This window comes from Balaenoptera borealis (genome assembly GCF_965194805.1).
Source record: "Balaenoptera borealis genome assembly, chromosome: 3".
NCBI lineage: Eukaryota > Metazoa > Chordata > Mammalia > Artiodactyla > Balaenopteridae > Balaenoptera > Balaenoptera borealis.
In genome coordinates, this window is record NC_138866.1 from 158,920,794 (window position 1) to 158,933,110 (window position 12,317).

A 12,317-nucleotide genomic window follows, 5' to 3' on the forward strand; every position below is an offset into this window, starting at 1 on the left:
GAAAAACAGAAAAAGTAAAGAAAAAGAATTCAAAATTATGGTATCCACAAAAGCAAACCAGCTCTTCAGGGCCGGTCTCGTGGCTGGAAGTCATGGTGGCCTCAGTCTGGTCCAAGCGAGGCCAGCAACCTCAGACCTTTGGCAGTGGCCTTTGGCATCTGCAGAGACGGTGAGAAACCAACGTGCACGTTGAAGCTTAAAACTAACGAATGGAACCTTGAAATGAGTAAGAATAGATGCAGGCAAGACCTGGCTGGGCACCAGAAATGAGAAAGATTAAAGATGTTGGCTGTGGACTTGGAAAAAGTCACATGAAAACCAACATCCAAAGATATTGAGTGTAAGCATCTTCGTGATGAAATTTCTATAAATGGTACAGTCTCAGCCTCAGTTTGTGGCTGAAAAGGATGCTCCAGAACAAGACACTAACTAGCAGCAGTGCTCTTTCAGCTGCCCTTGACCCAAGGCGGAATTTCTCTCCTGTGTGTAATAGAGCAGACCTTTGGAACAGGCTTGGGTGGAGCGTTCTTTTTGCTTCCCCTGTCCTGGCCTTTGAGTTGTGCTACGTGTCAGGGAGACTTTGACATAGGTTTGTTTTCTTTGCTAGGTGTCTGCAGTGAGTGAGACAGAACTGAACTGCTTTGCCTGAAGCAAGTGAAATGATGATTCCTCTCTTGTTGTTTGTAAGCTTTCTGTTTCCATCTTACATGTCCCGAGCCTACGATGGTTAGTTATCTCTGTCTGAAAATCTCTACTGAGGGAAAACAATCTGTTCTGAGGCTTAAGGGGCTGGCCCTGTGCTCTTAAAAGAAGTTCAGTCTTTATAAGGGATCGAATTGAATGGACTCCAAAGGGAATTGTGCATACCCTGCCGAGACCCCAGTCCTAGTGCATCCTCCCTCTGCAACTTGAAAACCAGTGGTGTGGCTGCCCTGTCACGCTTTAGGCCCCTTGATTAATGGCTCTGAGGTCACAGGCTATAAGAGGTGGTAGAAATGGGCAAGTGGCCCAGATTTGGTTTATACTCTTATCGTGGAATGAAAGAGTGCTTGTCACATATTTCAAGAAAATGAATGCGCTCTTTGAAACAGACAGGAATGGCAGATGTATGCCAGCTGTGGCAGTGAGAACACTTCAGGACTATCTGACCTCTTGCCTTTGCACCATATCCTGACATTCGGGAGAGAAGGGGTACAATGGCACTAGCAGAGCAATTTGGTTTCCAGGTGCTTTGTTAACACCAGGGAGCTCTCCTGGCATTAGCTCAGCTCTGTCTGAATGGCATGGCTGGCATGTGAGCAAGAGAGTAGCAAAGTGGCGCTGGGCTTTGTTCCCATTTAAATGCCAGGCTTGAAGTGGACACGGATTGCCGTTCTTTTCTGTTGAAGTTGGGAGGTGTGTGCAGCTCTTTATATGTAAGGTCACATATTTGTTCGGTCACCAAGGAAGCTATATTTGGAGTGAGATTTAAAGAGCCTGAAAACCGGTCCAAGCAGCTTATAGCTGGAAGTGAAACAAAGCGAAAGGATGTGTTAACAGTGGGAAAGTCTACCTGCTGGGTTATAGTCGGCTTCTGAGTGGACTTGACTGCTCTGTGGGACCCAAGTGAACCTGTAGGTTTGTTTCTGTTTTTGTTTTTTTTTAAGCTGCGCTGCACAGCTTGTGGGATCTTAGTTCTTCAACCAGGGATTGAAACCTGGCCCTTGGCAATGAGAGTGATGAGTCCTAACCACTGGACTGCCAGGGAATTCCCGAACCTGTCGGTTTGACTCCAGAGGGGGGTTGAATATAAATGTCGCCAGCACTTCACGGCTGCTCTTTACTGGTACTGGCCACTTGCCAGATTCTGCTCCCTCAGATCACGGTCTTCCGAAAAGGAGAGTCATTTGGGACCTACCAGGCTGCACTGAATCGATCTGGTTGTGCCTTACACACAACAAACACACACACACACACACACACACACACACACACACACAGGCATAATGATCAATTGCCTAGAATGAGTTCCTCTAGGATTACCTTTTTTTCTATAAATTAGTTTTTTCTTTAAATTTAACCTTCAGTTTCGAGTCACTTAGTTGGCTGCTGCATCAAATGATTCTTTGGTTTTATAGGTTGTCTCCCAGTGATGCCAGATGGGATCAGCACAGCCCCAGGTGCTAGTTTCTAATGCCTATAAAATACCACCTACCCCCGCCCCCGCAAAGGAGAATCATTTAAGAGTTCTTTGGACTTCATCTTCAAAAGTAGCCAAAGAATTCAAGTGACAGCTTATCGCAGAAAATCTTTTGCTGTTAGTGAAATTAGGGTATAACTAAGAACATTCAGAATACTACACACACAGTTTAGGTGATCTTGGTATAGTGGTGGGACAGCAGTGATTATAAAATGAAAGTAATTAACATGTACATGCTCTGCTGGGGGAGACTAAAGGGAAAGAGGTGTTCAGCCTAGGAAAACATTTCTCAGTGGATTTCCTATGAAGTCAATGTGTCTTGGGTTTAACTTTGAAACAAATTAAAAAATTTAAAAACTGAAAAAAAAAAAAGCAAACCAAATGTTGTACTGAGGTGCAAACCATGTAATTGTGTAATCAGGCTGGTCTTGCATCCTCACAGTGTCACTGGGATGCTTGTTTTTATAGGACATAGTGTACACTGCTTAGTCTGTGCTGTGGACTGAATGTGTCTCCAAAAAATTTATACATTGAAGCCTAAATCCTTAATGTGCTGATGTCAGGAGGTGGGGCCTTTGGGGGTGATTTGTTCATGAGGGTGGCGCCCCCATGAATGGGATTAGTACCCTTATAAAAAGAGACACAAGGGAAGGTCTAAGGAGAAGATAACTCTCTGAGGACACCTTGATCTTGGACTCCCAGGCTCCAGAACTGTGAGAAAGAAATGTCTGCTGTTTAATCCAGCCAGTCTGTGGTATCCATTATAGCAGCCTGAGCAAACAAATAAGGTCTGGAATTATGAGACTTTGTGACGACAAGATGCCTGATTGGACAGTTTGGGACTTAGCTGAAGCTGGACACTAGTTAAAGTGGCAAGGAAGATTCTAATCGGTAACGTACTATTGCAGGAGGGAAGAGGATCCGATGTAAACTGAGCTCAACTTCAATTAGTACAGAGGTGACTGGTTTAAAGGGAGGATGAGGGATTAGGGGACCTCTGTAGAGCCAGGGAAGTGAAAAGTCAGAAAGGATTGGCAAGGGTAAAGGCGATTGGGCCAGCTGTGTCTGCTGGCTGGTAACGGAAAAACAAAATGTTAGGATTCTACCCTCCCACAGAGACGGGAGACAGAGTGCCCAACCCTCCTGATGATCACGTTTTAAAGAAATGCGTTTCAGATCTTTGAAAAAGACACTCCTGGCAGCCCTTTCCACATGGAAATGTTAGAAATTGACTGTGAATTTCATAAATATCTCTCACTAAGCCCAAACTCAGTGAATCCCTGACTCACCTTCCCCTTAGATCCTCAACATTTCCGTGGTTTCTCCACCTACAGAGAGTGTGATGGGGGAAGGGGGAACATCAGAATGGTCTCTTACTTTTGCAAATTTTATAGGACATATTGCCTTGTGGGAGGGCGGGTATTGATGGAGCGTCTTCCAAGATTTTGGATGGATCTGTGCCAACAAGATTCCCTGAGTGCTAAAGTTGCAGGTAATTATGTCTGTGGGTATGAATGAGTTTCAATACTCTTCTTCCCAGTAAACATCAAATCCTCTGAATATTGCCCACCCCACATAACAATGCTTGATGAGCTAGATCCTGATATGGGGGAGGAGGGTGGAGAATAACTGCTAATATCCTTTCTCAAAACAATGCCAGGAATCTAGGTATTGACTTTGTTCCCATAGAACGTTAATTGACAATGAAGATATTTATTTACTTCAGGAGAGCAGAGGTATTCAGAGATGGTCTGTCCACCAGAAACTACAAATGAGATAGTCCACTTTCCCCAAAGTCATATTTTATTCATTCTTAAACACCCCCTTGAAGAACTAATAGTTAGAGATGTTCTCAGCTAAACCAGATCCTTGTCATAGAATTTCCTCCGAAGAGCTTTGAGTAGAGGTGATACTGACACATCCTTCTACCAGCTGAATGACCCTAGATTTCTGGAATCAAATGTCTAATTGTTCATCGTTGAGGAGTCTAACTCCAAAATTAAGTTTAAAATGTTCTAATCATACAGGGATACTGCCTTGTTTGTATAAATTTATATAAATTATATATATATATTATTTATATATATATTATTTATATATAAATAATAATATATTTATATATAAATAATATATATTTATATATAAATAATATATATTATTTATAATATATATTATAAATTTATATAAATTATATATATTATATATATTATAATTATATATAATTATAATATATAATTATAAATTATGTAATTATATATATTATATATATATTTATATATATTTATATATAAATAATAATATATTTTATATAATATATATATTTTATTTATATATAAATAAAATATATATATTATATATAAATTATCTAATTTCCATTTCTAAATGAAAGCACAGCATCTCAAAATGAAGAAACTGCATTTGGGCTAATCTCCTGTGCTACCAAAGATGATTAGGTACCAACCTCAACCCTGCATGAGTTTATACGGACATTATACCATGTATGTGAAATTAAACTCACCAAATCATTTTATCCCAGAGCAAGGAGAGGATTCACCACAAAGAGGAATACCAATCTCTACTCTGAGGATGATAAGCTTCTCAAATTCCATAAATTAGACATTTTTCAGCTTCAAACATTTTCAGAACTAACCTCCTTCAGGTTTCCATTACTTATGCATGAATGATAAAGTTGTAAAACATAGGTTCTGCTCTACTAAATAGTGCACTTTGTCTGTCATAGGACTTAGAAATAAGCTTGAGGGGACTTCCCTGGCGGTCCAGTGGTTTAGACTCCACACTTCCACCTCAGAGGGTGCGGGTTCGATCCCTGGTGGGGAACTAAGATCCCACATGCCATGTGGTTCAGCAAAAAAAAAAAAAAAAAAAATAGAAATAAGCTTGATAACATGTCTAAGCAAATAAATTGCAGAAATTCTGGTTAAATATAATAGATTAAACACATGGTGGTCTAGGTCTGCTCCTTCTGGAAGTCCTACTAAAATGATAGAAAAGAAGTATAAACTCACAAAGTGAATGAAAGAAGAGGCATCAGTGGGCGAGAGACTAACAAATATTCGAAAGAGAGAAAGCAGAGGGACAGTGGACATGGACTTAGGACAGAGGAAGCTGAATCCTGAGTGGATTTTTCACTAAGGAACCTGGGAAAAATGGAGAATCAGAAGCATAAAGTACAGCAAGGAGAGTGAGTGAAGGGGGTTCCAAACTAGGAGGGGGGTGGCAGCTTGAACACAGAGTGATTAGGTGAGCGAGATTCCTTCTTCACTCTTTGCAGCCTAATGAGTCCACCTCTCCCATCCAGAAAGAAAGTGACCTCAGAGATCCCCCACTGGGGCAGGGAAAGCACAGTAGAGGGTGGCTGTTTGGTCATCAAAATAAAACTAAGGAAATTAAGTTAAAGTTTATAAGCTCAATGGGGAAATCTTTCCCTTTTGCCCCTGCTCAACTCCTACAAAATTGGAAGTTGATCATATAGCCTGCGGGCAGAAGACAGGATATTTTGTCTCTGGAAAAAAATTCATCTCAGAGGAAAAATAAAAAAGACCTACAATTTTGCATATTTTAGGCTCCAGCAAGAAAATGAATGGAGTCGTGTCCAATCACATGCCAACTCCACTGTGAACACATAGCTCTTAATCAGCTTTTTAGAGACCCATTTTTTTTTAAAGTTGTTTTTTTATAGCTACATTATTTACTTATTTATTTTATTTTATTTTTTTAGCTGTGTTGGGTCTTCGTTTCGTGCGAGGGCTTTCTCTAGTTGCGGCAAGCGGGGGCCACTCTTCATCGTGGTGCAGGGACCACTCTTCATCGCGCTGCGCGGGCCTCTCACTATCGCGGCCCCTCCCGTTGCGGGGCACAGGTTCCAGACGCGCAGGCTCAGCAGTTGTGGCTCACGGGCCCAGTTGCTCCGCGGCATGTGGGATCTTCCCAGACCAGGGCTCGAACCCGTGTGCCCTGCATTAGCAGGCAGATTCTCAACCACTGTGCCACCAGGGAAGCCCTAGAGACCCTGTTTAAATTTTTAAACATTGACAGATAGTTAAAGATTGCCAGATATTTCCAGAAAACCTCTTAGAAGAAAGCAATGGGCACAAAAGATTTTGAAAATAAAGAGATTCAGTAAAGTAGATGAAAACTTCTAAAAAGTTTAATGAACATCTTCAAGAACGTAAGAGAACATAGTGAATCTTGTTATTAAACAAGAATCTTGATATTCATTGCAAATAAGTTGGAACTTTAAAATATCATCCATATAAAATATTTTGTATGATATAATGAAAGAAATATTCATAATGACATACAGATTGAACCACATGGAATTGCCACTTTTGTAAATTTTAAAAAGTGATCACATATTTATAATTTCATATAATTCATTTTAAGAGGGAAAAAACATGACAAAATTGGAGGGAAAATTAAGAATATCAGAGGGTCTATCACGGAGGTCCAATATTCAACTAATAGTAGTTCCAGAAAGAGTAAAGAAACAGACACACACACACACACACACACACACACACACGTACGTGCAGGAGAGATATTATTAAAGAAATAATATCAAAAAATCTCAGGGGGAGGGGCAATATAAGGGTGGGGGAATAAAAGGTTATTATGGGATTATATGAAATCATGTGTGTGAAACTTTTGAAAATTGTAAAGCACTGTAGAATTTAAAGACTCTTCCATTCAAAAAAGAAATCTCAGAGAACTATATTGCAAGATTTTCTACCTTACAAGGGACTAGCCAGGGTTCAGTGTACTGACTGCAAAATGGCCTGCACCAAAACATGCCGATATGAAGTTTCAAAACACCAGGTATACAAAGAAGACTCTAAAAGTTTCCAGAAAGATATAGACAAACATTGGCCACTACAAAAAACAAAAACAATAACAAAAGCAGGAATTAGGATGACATCAGACACCTCAACATCTCAACAACGGCCTGTAGTATAGAAGACAATGGCAGAATTGCCTTAAAAAAATCACTTTCCCCTTAATTCAATATTGGAGCAAATTAATGAGACATTCAAAACTACAGAAGTTCTCAAAAAAGTTCCTATATGTACCCTTTCTCGGGTTGAGGATGGTGTTACTAAAATAACAGGGTAAAGAGGAAAGTCTGCAATCCCTAAAACAGAGGTTCCAGTAAAGGAGAGAGGGGGTGAAGACTATGAGTGGGTGATGAACAGGACAAATGAGGGTGATGAATAAATGAATAGCACAGCAGTTGTGGATGGGACAGGTAGAGGACAGTGTGTCTGGAGCAGTTGGACGATGGCTGTAAAAGGGAGATTTCAATGAGGAGGAAAGAAATTGATTCATTTGACCACGTGTAAATAGTTTTCCAATAAGAGGGATTTTACTGCTTTATTGGAGTATTTTGAAGAATTATTTAGCGGTGTATAGAAAAAGAAAGCAGATGGCAAACAAAATCAAAATGAAAGAATAATTACAAATTCCAAGGAAAAATAAAAGTTGTCTAAAAAGAAAATGAAAGTGAAGCATCTTTTTTTCTTCTTCTTCTTCTTTTTTTTTGTTTTTGGCTAAGCAGTTACATAGTTATAGCACTGCAGACACTGAAAAATTATTTAGCACACAATGGAAATATTAGGTAGAATTCATAGAGGAGAAGGGAGCTGGCTATGGAAAATAGGTAAAGTTGATAATTTGAATATTATTTGGAAATGTGGAGGTAACTAACAAGAATAAACACTGGGAGAACTATAAGCTGTTGCCTCTTAGTGAACGTGACCAGGACAGAAAGATGCATGACAGATCACCAGTGTTTGCTATGAGTCTTGCTGTCTTAACCACAAGGTCTTATCTGATCTTTAAAAAACGTGTGTTTTACTTTGATGAGAATTTATTATAAGTTTCACTCTTTGAATTCGGAATACATAGACACAGCGAAGTTGCTTCATAACATTTTAAGTATCAAAAATACTTTCCTTACAAAATATAAACTTTTCAATGCAAAGATCAACAAATCCATGTTTGTTGATTAATCTTGTTTTGAGAAAATGTCACACTAATGATGAGTACAAAGAAGGATCTCCAGAGGATTTCCATATGGAAAAACATAGTCTGAGACTTCTTTTGTCTTAGTAAGTCAGTAAAGAGTTGGCTTCATGTTTTTATGGACCAATTGAATCTGATGTGGGAAGAACAGCCAGGAAAATACCAGGACACATTAATTAAGCTATTTAATGACAAAAAAATTATACTTGCTGGTTTCAGTCAATCAATAACTAAACATAAGTGACTGTTTCAGAAGTCCAAAGCAATGGCCTTAATCTTCCTATTCAAGAACTTCATTAATCCTTAAAAGAATGAGTACCAGGGCTTCCCTGGTGGCGCAGTGGTTAAGAATCCGCCTGCCAATGCAGGGGACATGGGTTCAAGCCCTGGTTCGGGAAGATCCCACATGCCGCGGAGCAACTAAGCCCATGCGCCACAACTACTGAGCCTGCGCTCTAGAGCCCACGAGCCACAACTACTGAGCCCATGTTCCACAACTACTGAAGCCCGCAGGCCCAGAGCCTGTGCTCTGCAACAAGAAGCCACCACAATGAGAAGCCCGCGCACTGCAACAAAGAGTAGCCCCCGCTCACAGCAACTAGAAAAAGCCCGCGTGCAGCAACAAAGACCCAACACAGCCAAAAATAAATAAATAAATAAATTTAATAAATAAATTTAAAAAAAAAAAGAATGAGTACCTATGAAGGCAGTTTAAGGGGTTAAAATAGTTATTGTTAGAAAAGAGCTCTGCAGTTAGACTTAATCACAGTTTTTAAGTATTAAGGAGACCAGGAGAAGTTAGTTAAAGTAGTTGTGTCTTGAAGTCATTTTCGAATATGAGAGTTTTGGTCTTTACTTATTCTTTTTATTGTACAGGCTTATGATCAACAATGTTACAATCTTATATCAACCTTTTACAGCTCTTTTGCAAATAGGTCCCTTTCTCTAAAAAATAATCTCCAGGGGCTAAATGGAGAAAATCATGAAAGAGTCCCAGAATGCCATGCTCAAGAATGTAAATTGGTACAGCCACCATGGAAGACAGGATGGAGGGTCCTCAAAAAACTAAAACTAGAACTACCATATGATCCAGCAATTCCACTCCTGGGTATATATCTCAAAAAAATGAAAACACTAATTTGAAAAGTACATGCACCCCAGTGCTCATAGCAGCATTATTTACAATAGCCAAGATATGGAAGCAACCTAAGTGTCCATCAACAGATGAATGGATAAAGAAGATGTGGTAAATAGGTACAATGGAATATTACTCAGCCATAAAAAGGGATGAAATTCTGCCATTTGCAACAACATAGATGGATCTAGAGGGTATTATGCTAAGTGAAATGAGCCAAACAGAGACAGACTAATACTCTATGTTATCACTTATATGTGGAATCTAAAAAATAAAACAAACTAATGTATATAACAAAATAGAAGCAGACTCACAGATATAGAGAACAAAATAGTGGTTACCAGTGGGGAGAGGGAAGGGAGGAGGGGCAAGATAGGGGTAGGGGATTAAGAGGTACAAACTACTATGTATAAAATAAATAAGCTACAAGGATATATTATACAGCACAGGGATATATAGTCAATATTTTATAATAACTTTAAATGGAGTATATTCTATAAAAATATTGAATCTCTATGTTGTACACCTGAAAGTAACATAAAATTGTAAATCAACTATACTTCATGTTTTTAAAGAAGACTCTATGGAGGAAGGGTACCTGTGAAGCTGGGTGCTTGGCAGAACACAGACAATGCTCAGCTGCTTGACCTGATCAGGCATAGCACCCAGCTACAGACGCTGCCTCCTAAAACACACTGTGGAGCAGGCAACAGCCAAGGGAAATAAACTCAGATGCCAGTGGCCATGGAGTAGGAATCCTATTAGACAGTCTTAAGACTGGAAAATGGGGACATTGTGCATCCAGAGAAAATATTCTGACTCTCCTAGTTTCCTCTTCAGGGGCATTTGACATCACTTTCTGATGTTTGATGGTTCACGTTCACTCCTTGTACATACGCTCCTATCAGGCCCTGCCAGACCCCTGTCAACAGAAAGTCTCAGCCATTGGTACGTGATTGTTTATCTGACAACCGCCACCCCCGACACACACACACACACACACACACACACACACACACACAGTACTTGTATGTATAATCAGGAGCATAAAGTGAGGGGCCTTGACTCCCCAAGAACAAAGGGTTGGCTTCAGAAAACAGGGCAAACATTGAGGGAGAGAGGGAAAGATGCAGAAGGTGTTGGCAGTATCCCCAAAATCCCAGTTGAGCCCGTGTGTACACCAGCGCTGAGCAGCACTGACTAAGTTTATCAACAAAGAAACTCTAACAGTGGCAGAGGAGTCAGAGGATTGTACACAACCTGACATGATATATAAGCCAGAGCAGGAAAACTGCGTGTGTGTGCTTGACCTTTGACATTCTAAATAAACTTATGAGAGCAACGTATTCTTTTGGTAATCTGTTTGGCACGTGATTTTAATCCATTTATTATACAAACCTACCTGATTGTGCTTTCACAAGGCTTCCCTTCAAATATGTGAGGACCGCTGGAATGTTCCAACCCGCCCTTCATGAGTTTTCTTTGCACCTGGATAAACATCCCAAGGTGTTTAAACCATTAGTCATGTAAAATACTGTGTCTCCATGGTCCTGAAATCACTCCTGTAGGCATTCGCTACTTGGTCATTGTTGCAGGCAAAACTGTCTTCTTTTTAAGGTAAAGGAGTTTTGGAGAAGATCAGTTTGGAGAAACTGATGCCTGACTTCTGGTTTCAGCTTCGACGTGTAAAGAGTTTAGAAGCTGTCACTCCCATTTTTACAACAAAAAAGCTAGGCAAACTGAAAATAAATGACTTTCTTGGACCCATCAGAGAATTGAGGCTGTGGGGCAAGTTGCCACTCTGAAATCTGGAGACCAGTGAGTCCAGAAAAGACTTTACTGGCCTTACCTCAGCTGGGGGAGGGTCTTCCTTCCACTCCCTCTAATATTTATGTCTCACTCAAGAGGATAAAACAAAAACACAACAGTAGTCAGGAGGTTAGAGCCTTAAGGAAATAGATAGGCAACTCTCTAGTCAAGAAGGGAGAGGTGGATGAGGGAAGAAAACTATACCATGGGAAAAACACTTGTGAAGGTCACAGCCCAGAGATGCAGGCCTGCAAGACACTGAGATTTAGTCCTGAGATTATAGAATGCTTGTCCTTCCCTGTGTGTTACCACCAAAACATGGGGTTCCTGTATAATAACAGTGCATTATACCTGAAAGAGCTGGAAGACAGAGACTCTCTCTGGAGATTAATTAGGGAACCCCAAAATCACAATGGAGACAAAAACAAGGGCACTGGAGGACCTTGAGTCCTCAAGCACATTCCGCTACAGCTACCCTTAGCCGGATGACCATAAATCCTCCAACTAAAAGCCTATTTACTTCAGTACCTGTTAGTCAATGTGTGTCCGGCTTTCAACAAAAAATTAGAAAGCATAAAAGACAAGAAAAAATACAGTGTGAAGAGACAAAGTGAGCATCGGTATCAGACAAATGTGACACAGATGTCAGAATTATCAGTTACAGTATTTAAAATAACTGTGATTAGTAGGTCAAAGGCTCTAATGGGAAAAGTTAATAGCATGTAAGTTTACACGGGTAATGTAAGCAGAGAGACAGAAGCTCTAAGAATCAAAAAGAAATGCTAGAAATAAAAAACATAGTAACAGACATGAAGAATGCCTTCAAAGAGATCATCAGTAGACCGGACACAGCTGAGGAAAGAGTCAGTGAGCTTGGATATATAAATAGAAACTTCCCAGACTGAAATTCAAGGAGAAAAAAAAAAGAGAAAGAAATAACAGGACATTCAAGAACTGTGAGACAATTTAAAAGTATGTAACGTGTGTCATTGGAATATCCGGAGAATAAAGATAGGATGGAGGAAAAGAAATATTTGAAGAAATAATGGTCAAGAACTTTGCAAAATTAATGACTGACACTAAACCACAAATCCAGGAAGCTCATAGAACATCAGGAAGAATAAATATTTGTTTTAAAAATCACACCTTCATATA

General features: G+C 39.8%; 1 protein-coding gene and 1 long non-coding RNA gene across 12 annotated transcripts in view; one reads left to right on the forward strand and one right to left on the reverse strand.

Moving 5' to 3' along the window:
* LOC309625955 (uncharacterized protein) overlaps nt 1-12,317 on the reverse strand; it is a 180,246-nt gene that overhangs the window by 128,765 nt on the left and 39,164 nt on the right. The window lies entirely within an intron of this gene.
* Nucleotides 6-2,536, forward strand: LOC309625985. Its single transcript, XR_014242870.1, has 2 exons — nt 6-226; nt 276-2,536. It is a non-coding gene; the product is annotated as an uncharacterized lncRNA (long non-coding RNA).